This window comes from Nipponia nippon, unplaced genomic scaffold, assembly GCF_047370975.1.
Source record: "Nipponia nippon isolate SJK-2023a ecotype South Korea unplaced genomic scaffold, ASM4737097v1 scaffold_3, whole genome shotgun sequence".
Classification (NCBI taxonomy): domain Eukaryota; kingdom Metazoa; phylum Chordata; class Aves; order Pelecaniformes; family Threskiornithidae; genus Nipponia; species Nipponia nippon.
Genome location: NW_028262347.1, coordinates 127,282,057 through 127,293,236, shown reverse-complemented (window position 1 = coordinate 127,293,236; position 11,180 = coordinate 127,282,057).

The window sequence follows — 11,180 nt, the reverse complement described above, 5'->3', positions numbered from 1 at the left end:
GAACCAAACGGGAAATGATTAACCAACATGCCATTTCATACTTTACTATTAAATGACGACCCGGCTGACAACCACCTCGCCTCCTCCAGCCGCTCCTCAGCGGGAAGCTACGCCCCCTCCGAGGCTGTTAAAAGGGAGGACCCTAAGGAAAGAGAACAACTCCTTGAAAACTAAAGACAGGGAACGGGATAAAAGCAAAAAAACTTCAATAATGACGGGAATTAGGGCAACAAAGAGAAAAAAATGAAAACCGGGGACAGTGAACTAAAAGAGAGACGTAGGAAGACAATTGAAGAAGCAAAGGTACTAATAGAGACAAGGAAGAATTAAAAAAGGGAAACGGCAAACGGAATACGAGTAGACAGAAGCTTTTGTCGTGGTTTAACCCCAGCCAGCAGCTAAGCACCACACAGCCGCTACGGGGGAGAAAATTGGAAGGGTGGAAGTCAGAACACTCGTGGGTTAAAGGAAGAACAGTTTAACAATTGAAGGAAAAGACAACAGAATAGTAGTAATAGTACTAGTAGTAATAATAATAAACCAATAACAGTATACAAAGCAAGCGATTCACTCTACAGGTGCTCACCACTCGCCGACCGATGCCAAGCACGTCCCCGAGCAGCGATCGCTGACTCCTGGCCAACGACCCCCCGTTTCCCTACCGAGCGTGACGTCACACGGGAGGGAACAGCGCTTCGGCCGGCGCGGGTCAGCTGAGCTGGCTGTGGCGCCTCCCAGCTTCTGGCGCACCGGGCAGAGCACGGGAAGCTGAAAGGTCCTTGAGCGGTGTAAGCGCTACTTAGCGACAAACAAAACGTCAGTGCGTTACCAACATTGTTCTCGTCCTCAATCCAAACCGCAGCACTGTGCCAGCTACTTGGCCCAGCCCCGTCTTCGCTTCATGGGTCCCACCTGGGCTGCCCTAGCTGGAACCCATCAGGAACTGAGGCCATCACCCCAGCCCCACAGCACATCACTGCGTCCCCTGGACCCAACCGCAGCCGCTCACCCAGAGGCCAGGGGCTGGAAACACATCTGGGGTCACAAAGGAGGCAGCAAATGTTTGTTCCTTCACGCCCATCAGAAATCCCAGCAACGAGCTGGTTACGAGGCTCGGTGCCCAAAGGCAGCGGGACAGAGGGAAAAGAGGGACGAGGAAAGCAGAAGGAAGGATGGAGGGAGGTAGAGAAGAGGGGTAGGACAGGGAGCCAGAAAACGGGATACTGGGAACAAGAGAGGGACGGGGAACCGCACAAGGGTGTTGAGAGAGAGAGAAATGGAGTGCAGCGAGGAGGAGGATGGGGAGATCCCACAGGAACAGGGAGCAACAGGGGGCAGGGGAGAGAGACAGAAGGGACCGAGCGGGACAACAGGAACAGCAGAGAGGGACAGAGAGAATAAGAGACACGCAGGCAGCGGCGGGGCGGGGCGGATAGAGGGAAGTACAAAAGGGGGAAAAAGCAAAAAGAATTAAAAAAAAGTGACAGGAAGTTGGATAGAGGCAGTCACAGAAATAGAAATTAAAAAGCAACAAACATAGGCAAGAATTAAAAATTAGAGAATGTAAGACAGAGCGAGAAATAGAAAGGGAACAGGACAGAGAGGCAGGAAATGTAAAAAATTGTTAAAGGGAGCTATGTAGAGGGAGATTTGAAAGGGAAAATAAAAAACAATGGACTACAGGAAACACAGGAAAGAAAAATGGGACAGGGAACTAGATAAATGGAGACCTAGAAATAAGACGTTAAAAGCAACATGGTACGTGACAGGAAAGTATTAAGAATAAGGGAAAGGGAACTAGATAAATGGAGACATAAAAAGAAAATTGTAAAAGCGACAGGGTAAGGAAAACCAGAAAAAATTAAAAACAGGGAGAGCAAACTGCGTAAAAGATGAGAGAGAGAAAAATTCAAAAAGGATGGGACAGGAAAGAATTAAAAAACAGGGATAGGGACCTTGATAAAAGTAGACCTAGAAGGAAACTTGAAAATGCCAAGAGGTACAGCACAGTCAGCAAAGAACTAAAAACAGGGACAGCAAACCAGATTACATATGGAAACAAAATTTTAAAAGCCGAGGGATAAAGAGAGGGGAAAATGAAAAAAATAGAGATGGCAATCTAAAGAGAGACATACGAAGAAAAGAGATGAAGTGAAGCACAGGCTGGAGGACAGACAGGAAAGCATTAACAAATAAGCGCATTGGATGGGATAAAATTAGACATCGGAAAAATAAAAGCCACGTCTCTTAGGAAAGACAAGAAAAAACTACCAAATAAAGAAAGGGGGACAAAGAGAGAGACGCATACAAAGTAAATTTTAAAAGCAACGGGGTACACAACAGACCGAAAACTATTAAAAAGTAAGGATAGGGAGCTTGATCAAAGTAGATGTAGAAAGAAAATTTCAAAAGCAACTGGGTAGAGGACAAACAGAAAGAAAATTAAACACAGAGGCAGCAAACGAGATAAAAGTAGACATAGAAACAAAAATTTTAAAGCCGAGGTACTAAGACAGGAAAGAATTAAAGAAATAGCAACAGCGAACCAAACAAATGCAGAGAGACAGAAATTGTAAAAAGCGACCGCGCTAAGGAAAGATGAGAAATAATTAAAAAATAATGACAGTGAACGGAATAAAGGTAGAAAATTTTTAAAGCAACAGAGTTTAGGGAAATAGAGGAAAAAATTTAAAAGTAGGGGCACTGAACTGAAACGGGGACATAGGAAGAAAATTGAAAATCAAAGGCACTAAGGAAATAATTAAAAATAAAGACATCGAAGGGAAAAATGTAGACAGGGAAAGAACGTTTTAAAAGTGATGGGTATGAGGGAAATAAAGGGAAAAATTAAAAGATAGGGACAGCGAACTAAAACAGATGTGGAAAGAAAATTTAAAAAGCAACGGCACGAATGAAAGAAAAAGAAATAATTTTTTAAACAACAGCAAAGGGAATAAAAGTGGGCATAGAAAGAACATTTAATAAGCAGAGGGGAGCTAGGGGAATAAAGGGGAAAAATTGAAAAATAGGGACAGCAAACTCAGAGATGGAGAAAGAACATTGAAAAAGCGAGGGCACTAAGGACAGACAAGAAATTATGAAAAGAAAAGACAGCAAAATAAAGACTGCAAAGGGAATAAACGTAGACAATTTTAAAAGCGACAGGGATTAGGGAAATCAAGGAAAAATTATGAGATAAAGGAGAGCAAACTAAAACAGAGATGTAAAAATAAAATTTTTAAAGTGACGGCACTAAGACAAGAAATTACTAAAAAAATTCAAAGGTAATAAAAGTAGGCATAGAAAGAAGATTTAATAAGCAGAGGGGAATTAGGGAAACAAAGGAAAAAATTAGGAAATAGGGACAGTGAACTAAAATAAATGCAGAAAGAAACTCTAAAAAGCAAGGGCACTAACAAAAGACAAGAAATTATTAAAAGACAAGACAGCAACATAAAGACAGTGAACGAGGTAAAAGTAGAAAAATCTGAAAAGCAAGGGGGATTAGGGAAATAAAATGGAAAAATTTAAAAATAGGGACTGAACTAAAACCGAGATGTAGAAAGAAAATTAAAAACAAAGGCACTAAGGCAAGACAAAAAATAATTTTAAAATAAAGACGGCCAACAGAATAAATGTAGACAGAAAATATTAGAAGCAAATAGAATTAAGGAAATAAAGAAAAAAATAATAGCGACGTTAAACTACAACAGGGAAGTAGAAAGAAACAAAATCTAAAAAATGATGGCAAAGAAGCAAGAAAAAAAAATCATTTTTAAAAGACAGTGAAGGGGAAAAAAAAGTAGGCATAGAAAGAACTTTTAAAAAGTGAGAAGGATTCAGGAAATCAAGGGAAAAACTAAAAAATAGGGACAGAAAACTAAGATGGAGACGTGGAAAGAAAATTGAAAAAGCGACAGCACTAAGGAAAGACAAGAAATAATTAAAAAATAAAGGTAGACAAATAAAGACTGTGAATGGGGTAAAAGTAGACCAAAAAATATTAACAAGAAAGGTGATTAAGAAAATAAGGAAAACATTAAAAAATAGTAGCATCGAACTACAAAAGAGACATAGAAAGAAAATTTTAAAAAGGAGATCGCACTAAAGAAAAAAACTAAAAAAAATACGAACGAGATAAAAGTAGAAAATATTAAAAACCGAAGGATTAAGAGAGAAAAAAACCTAAAAAATTGAAATGGCGAAATAAAAGGCATACATAGATACAAAATTTTAAAGGCAGCGGCACCAAGGAAAGAGAAGAAATAATTAAAAAATAAAGGCATCAAAAGTAAGAAAAGTAAGCATAGAAAGAACATTTTCAAAGGGGGCGATAAGGGAAAAATTAAAACATAGAGACAGCAGGCTAGAACAGATTAAAATAGAACATCTAAAAAGCAAAGGAATTAAAGAAAGGCAAGAAGTAATTAAAAGAACAGCATAATAAAGACTGGGAACGGGATAAAAGAAAATTTTAAAAAGTAACGGGGATTAGAGAAATAAATGGAAAAATTAAAAAATAGTGGCAGTGAACTTAAAGAGATGGAGAAGGAAAATTTAAAAAGTGAGGGCACTATGGAAAGACAAGAAATAATTGAAACATAAATACAGGGAAATAATGACAGCTACTGGAACAAAAGGAGACAGAAAACTTTAAAAGAAACTGTGATTAAGGAAATAAGGATAACATTCAAAAATAGCATCACTGAACTACAATGGAGATGATGAAAGAAAATCTAAAAAGCGATAGCACTAAGGAAAGACAAGAAAGGACAATCAAAAACTAACAGCAGCAAACGGGATAAAAGTAGAACATTTTAAAAGCCAAAGGACGGCGAAAGGAAAGAACTAAAAAATAGCAGCAGTGAACCACAATGCAGAAATAAAAAAAAAATGCACTAAGGAAATACAAGAAATCATTCAAAACTACAGATGGTGAACAGGAGAAAAGTGGGCAGAGAAAGAAAATTTGCAAAGCCATGAGCATTAGGGAAGAGAAGGGGAGGGAACTAAAAACTAGGGACAGCCAACTAAAGGCAGAGCAAGAAAATTTAAAACGGGAGGGCCCTAAGGAAAGACAAGAAATAATTAACTAGAGCACAATAAAGACAGCAAAGGGGATAAAAGGAGACAGAAAATTTAAAAGCAATGGAGATTAAAGCCATATTGAGCAAATGAAAAAACGGCGATGGCAAACTATAAGGAAAATAAGGAAAAAAATTAATCGAAACTGTGAACTAAAAGAGAGATGTAGAATTAAAAAACTGTAAAAGCAATGGCAGTAATGAAAAACAAGAAAAAATAATTAACATCTCATGACAGCAAAGGAGATAAGAGTAGAAAATTTTAAAAACCAATGCTCAAGATTAAGAAAGGAAAAAAGGAAAACCCAAATATTAAGATTAAGAAAGGAAAGCGCTAAAAAATAGCGACAGCTAACTACAACACAGACATAAATAGACATTTTAAAAAGCAAAGGCACTAAGGAAAGACAAGAAATCATTAAATAATAAAGACAGTGAACAGGATAAAAGTAGGCATAGAAAGAAAACTAAAAGAAAAAGAAAGCAAACTAAAAGAGAGCTGTGGAAAGAAAATTTTAAAAGGTAGGGCACTAAGGAAAGACAAAAAAATAATTAAAGATAAATACATCAAAATAAAGACAGGAAATGGTATAAAAACAGACAAACTTTTAAAAGCAATGGTGATTAAGGAAATAAGGAAAAAATTTTAAAATCCCATTGGTGAACTAAAATGGAGATGGAAAAGAAGATTTAAAAAGTGATGGCACTAAGGAAAAACAAGAAAAAATAATTAAAAATTAACGACAGCAAACAAGATGGAAGTAGAAATTTTAAAAGCCAAAGGATTAAGAGAGGAAAGCAGTACAAAGTAGCAACATTGAACTACAATGCAGACATAGACAGAAATTTTTAAAAGCGACAGTGCTAAGGAAAGACAAGAAATCATTCAAAATAAAGACAGTGAACGGAATAAAAGGAGGCATAGAAAGAAAACTTAAAAAGCAATCAGCATTAGGGACAGTGCACTAAAACAGAGATGCAGAAACAAAATTTTAAAAAGCGAGGGCACCAACGAAACAGAAAAAATAATTAAATATAAAGACAGCAATTGGAATAAAAGCAGACAGAAAAATTTAGAAGCAATGGTGATTAAGAAAATAAGGAAAGGTTAATAAACAGTGACGGCAAACTAAAACAGAGATGTAGAAATACAATTTTTAAAGTGAGGGCACTGAGAAAAGCGAACAAATAATTAAAAGTAAAGACATCAAAGGGAAAAAAGTAGGTGTAGAAAGAACATTTTTAAAGCAATGAGGATTAGGGAAATGAAGGGAAAAATTAAAAAATAGGGACAGCAAATTAAAAGAGATGAAGAAAGAAAATCTGAAATTTTTTTTAAGTTAAAATACGCATGGAAATGTAACTTCAAAAGTGACAGGGTACACAACACAGGAATAAATTAAAAAATATGGATCGGAATCTTTATAAAATAGACATAGAATGAAAATTAAAAAAACAACAGGGTTCAGGACAGACGGAAAAATTTAAAAATAAAGACAGTAAAATGGTTAAAGTAGACACAAAGAAAATTATAAAAGCAACTGGGTAAAGGACAATCAGAAAAAAATTAAAAATGGGTAAAAAAAATGGTTAAAAGTTGACATAGAGAGAAAATTTTAAAAGCAAAGGCATTAAGATGTGAAAAAAAAGAGAGAGAGAGAGAGACATAGGAAGAAGATTATAAAAGCGGAGGCATTAAGGAAAGACAAGGGAAAAGTTACAAAATAAAAATAGGGAGAAAAATACAGAGAGACATAGGAAGAAAATTTCAAAAGCAATTAGGTGCAAACAGACGAGAAACAAATAAAAAAGACAGTGGATTGGTTAAAGGAGACATAGAAAGAAAATTTTAAAAGCTACAGGTACAGGATAGACAGCAAACCATAAAAAATAGGGACAGCAAAGTAGATAAACTTTGACGTAGAAAGAAAATTTAAAATGTGATGGCTTTAAGGAAAGACAGGAATAAATCAAAAACTAAGAATGGGAAAAAAATAGAGACACACATAAAAATAAATTTTAAAGTCAACAGGGTACACAACACAGGAAAGAATTAAAAACTGTGGATAGGGAGCTTGATAAAAGCAGACATAAGAAGAAAATCAAAGAAGCAACAGGGTACAGGACAGACAGGAGAGAATTAGAAAATAAAGACAGTGAACTGGCTAAAAGTAGCCATAGAAACAAAATTTTAAATTGACGGAGGATAGTATCGACAGAAAAAAAATAAAAAGAAGAACAGGAAACTAAATAAATGGAGACATAGAAAGAAATTTTTTACAGCAACTGGGTACAGGACAGAGAGGGAGGAATTAAAAAATAGGGACAAGGAATCGGATAGCGGGAGACATAGAAAGAAATTTTTAAAAGCAACAGGCTACAAGAAATACAGGAAAGAATTAAAAAATAGGAACGGGGATGACAATAGAAGGAAATATTGAAAGGAAATTTTAAAAGCGAGGAGGTATGCAGATGAAAGGGAGGACTTAAAATTCAGGGAAAGGGAGCCAGGTAACAGGAATTCTTGAAAGAGACATCAAATAGCAATGGGGTACAAGAAATAGAGGGAAGAATTTTAAAAATCAAGAAAGGAAGCCTGATAGAGAGAGACCTAGAAGGAGTTTTAAAAAGCAACTAAGTACAAGAAACATAGACAAGAATTAAAACATTGGGACAGGGAGATGGATAGAGGACAACATAGAAAGAAAATTTAAACAGTGATCAGGCACAAGAAATGGGAATATTAGAAAAGCAGGGACAGGGAGATGGATAGGAGGAACCATAGAAAGAAAATTTTAAAAGCTATGGGGTGCAGGACAGAGGGAGGAATTAAAAAATAGGGACAAGGCACTGCAGAGACGGAAATGTAGAAAGAGAAATTAAAATGCAACGGGGTACAAAAAATACAGGAAAGCATGAAAAAATAGGGAGAGGGAGCCGCAAAGAGGGAAACAGAAAAAAATTACTAGGTGAAGTGGTACAGGGCAGAGTTCACAGAAGAATAACAAGCTTTGGGGAGCCAGACAGGTAGGTGGGCCAGCAGAGAGGGAGACAGAAGCAGAGACAGGCAGGGAGGCAGGCAGGCAGGCAGAGATCCGGGGAAGGGCAGCAGAGGTGGACCAGGATGCACACGAGAGAACGCGCGACTCGACGCAGCTCCTGGCACCGGCAAGAGACCTTCGCTGCCCTAATGCTTTTCTGTCTGCCTCGGCAGCAGGTGCCTCAACGCTCCTCCACCACCAAGCTTCCCGGCGGCTCTCCCGTGCAGCCGATGGAGGTGCTGAGCTCCCAGCACTGTGTGCTGGTAAGGCGCTCTGTCAGGGACACTCAGAGGGATGCTTCCTCGCTGCAGGCACTGGTCATTCATTGCTGGAGGCAACTGCCTGCAGGACTCCCTTGGATTCCTTCCTTGGACAGCTCCCCTTCATCAGCTCCCTCAGGCAGGCATGCCTGGACAGACCCTTCCCTGACCAAAGGGGCGGATTAAAAAAATAGGGACAGTAAGCCGCATAGTGGGAGACATAGAAATAAAACTAAAAAAGCAATGGGGTACAGGACAAATAGGAAAACGTTAAGAAATAATGACAGGGAGACAAATAATGGGATACACAAAAAGAGCAAGTGGCGGGGTACAGGAAACACAGGAAAGAATTTTAAAATAGGGACAGGGTGGAAGATAGAGGGACAAATAGAAAGAAAATTCAAAAAGCGATGGGGTACAAATTGCACAGGCGAGAACTAAAAAATAAGGCCACAGAGCTGGCGAGAGAGATACGTACATATAAAGGAATTTTAAAACAAACAGGGTGAAGGAAAGAGTGAGCAGAAATAAAAAATAGGAAAATGGAGCCAAATAGAGGGAGGCATAGAAAGAAAGTTTGAAAAGCAATGGGGTACAGAGCAGAGGGAGATATTAAAAAAACATAGGGTCAGGGAGCTGGATAGGGAGGAGATATAGAAATGAAAATTTAAAAGTAATAGGCCACAAGGCAGTGCAGAAAAACTGAAAAATAGGGAGAGGGAGCTGGCTAGAGAGACACATAAAAAAAATTTAAAATGCAACGGCGTATTCTCCAGAGTTGGCAGAAGAATAACAAGTTTTGGGGAGCCATACAGGGAGGTGGGCAGAGAGGCAGACGGAGGAAGGGAGGCAGGCAGACATCTGGAGAAGGGTGGCAGAGATGGGCCAGGATACAGAGGAGAGGACGCGTGACTCACCACAGCTCCTGGTGCCGGCAGGAGACCTTCACCGCCTCGACGCTTCTCTCTCTGCCTCTGCCCCTTCCTCCTCTGCAGTGCTGCACGCCGGACCCTCGCCCATTCAGCAGCATGCAGCGGGCACCTCCATGCTCCTCCTCCGCAAGGCTTCCTCAATACCTGGTGGCTCACCCACGTAGCCAACAGAGGCACTGAGCTCCTAGCACTGCGTGCTGGTGTCTGCCCTGTCGGGGACGGCTCGGAGGGATCCTTCCTCGCCACACAGACTGGCCGTTCCTTGCAGGAGGCACCTGCCTGCAGGACTCCCTCCTCAGCCCGTTCCCCTTCATCAGCTTTCTCAAGCAGGCATGCCCAGGCAGCCCCCTTTACAGCTAAAGCCCCTTCACACAGCAGGGCCAGCCCCATCCTCAGCCTCACTGGCCACACCTGGGGCTGCCCCAGCTGGAGCCCATCAGCAATAGGGGCCATTGCCAAAGCCCCACAGCACATCACCCCCTCCCCTGCACCTCTCCACAGCCACAGGCTCTGCACCCAGGGGCTGCAAACACATCCAGGGGCACAGACGAGGCAGGAAAAGTTTATTCATTAATGCACGTAAGAAATCTTGGCGGCGAGTTGGCTGCAAGGCTCAGTGCCCAAATGCAGCAGGACAGAGGGAGAAAAGAGAAGAGAAAAGCAGGCGGAAGGACAGAGGGACACAGAGGTGTGGGACAGAAAACGGGATGCTGCGAACAAGAGAGGGACAGGGAGCAGGACAACTGTGTAGAGAGAGGAGAGCAGAAGAAAGACTGCGGGGGTGAACAGGGACAGAGAGATGGAGGAATAAATAAGAGAGACAGGGAGCAGGAGAGAGAGGCAGAAGGGACCAGCAGGACAACAAGACAGACAAGACAAGGGACAGGGAAAATTCTGAAGTGACAGGGGAAAGGAAACATAGCCAAGAAAAAAAAAAAATAGAAACAGCAGGATAGAGGTAGATGTAGAAAGAAAATTTTGTAAAAGCAACAGGGTACAAGAAACATAGGGAAGAACTAACACATAGGGACAGGGAGCTAGAAAGAGGGAGATGTAGAAAGTGTGAAAAGTGACAGGGTAGAGGACAGAGAGGGAAGAATTATCAATTAGAGACAGGAAGATGGATAGAGGGAGATATAAACAGATTTTACAAGCAACAGTATACAAGAATCCTACACGAGAATTAAAAAAACAGGTACACGGAGCTGCAGAGAGGGAGAAATAGGAAGAAAATCTGAAAAGCAACGGGGTACAAGAAACACTGGCAAGAAATTAAAATTAGGTCAGGGAGACAGAAAGGTAGCAAGAAAATTTAAAAAGCAACTGGGTTTGAGAAACCTATGCAAGAATTTAAAAAATAAGGATGGACAAGTAGAAAGAAAGTTTCAAAAGCGATGCGGTACAAGAAACATAGGCAAGAATTGAAAAATAGGGACAGGGAACCTGACAGAAGGGAACTGGGGTGGGTTGACCTCGGCTGGCCACCGGGTGCTCACCAAGCCACTCTGTGGCTCCCCCTCCTCAATAAGACAGGGGGACAAAATACAACAAAAAAACTTGTAGGTCGACAAAAGGACAGAGGGTCACTCACCAATTACTGTCACAGGCAAAACAGACTCAGCTTGGGGAAATTAATTCCATTTATTGTCAATCAAAATCAAGAGTAGGACAAGATTTGTTCTTATCTTATTTTGTTTTATTTGTTCTTATCTTATCAACAAATAAGAACAAATCTAAAAACCGCCTTGCTCTTTTTTCCTGGGCTCATCTTCATGACTCCTGACTTTCCCACATCCCACCCCTGAGCAATGCAGGGGGACAGGGAGCAGGGGTCGCACTCAGTTCATCACACATCATCTCTGC